Source organism: Talpa europaea (assembly GCF_964194135.1).
Source record: "Talpa europaea genome assembly, chromosome: 5".
In the NCBI taxonomy this organism is placed as follows: Eukaryota; Metazoa; Chordata; class Mammalia; order Eulipotyphla; family Talpidae; genus Talpa; species Talpa europaea.
Genome location: NC_140071.1, coordinates 57,534,410 through 57,535,284, shown reverse-complemented (window position 1 = coordinate 57,535,284; position 875 = coordinate 57,534,410).

Genomic DNA, 875 nt, shown 5'->3' with positions numbered 1-875 from the left:
AAAGCCATCTGAGATTTAGCAAAGGAAATTCAACAGGTTAAACTTATGAAGAACAGTTTTTACACCCGTATGAAAATCCACCGCAAGCTAGCTTGGATAAAGGGATTGAAATGTGAGATGTGTCAGAAAGAATCTGAATGGTTCTTTCACCAAACACCTTTGTTGTACCTACTATGTGATAGCCATGGTTCTAGGCACCAAAGAGATTAAAAAAAAAATTGCCTGTGTTCATGTATTCTAGTGAAGGAAGAAGGTATAATAATTGGTGGTCTGTGTTATAAGGAAAAGCGGGGGAAGAGGTGCTCTTGACAGAACGGTCATGGAGGATTCCTGATTCGATGAAATATGAACAGATGCCTGGAGGGAGTAGGGGGAGTTACCATGCTAATAGCTGCCAGATGTCTGGAAGCAGAAGGAACAGCAGATACAAAGGCCCTGAGGTAGAAGTGTGCACATGTGTTTGCCCTGCTTGAAAACAGTAAATGAAAGGAACTCTGCCTGGGGCAGAATGAGATTGGGGGATGGTGAGGCAGACAGGGAGAGGGAGGAGGTAAGACTGAGTAAGGGAATTACATTGCAAAAAAAACCTTCACTTTTGTTCCTATAAGGGCTTGTGCATCATGAAGACGTTATTTGAGTGATCCAAAGTAAGGAGAGGGTCACGCAATCTGACTTACAAGTGAGATGAGAAGCAGTTCACCGGCTGCCATGTGAAAGGGCAAGATGGACAAGTTAGGAGGCCATTAGGATAATCCAGACAAGAAACGGTGGCGCGTGGGCCCAGTGGGGTCCAAAGGCAGGCTGACAAGTGGTTAGTGTTTGCATATCTGGTCAGGTTGAGTCATTTACTGAAATGAGGTGTGGTGTGAATGAAA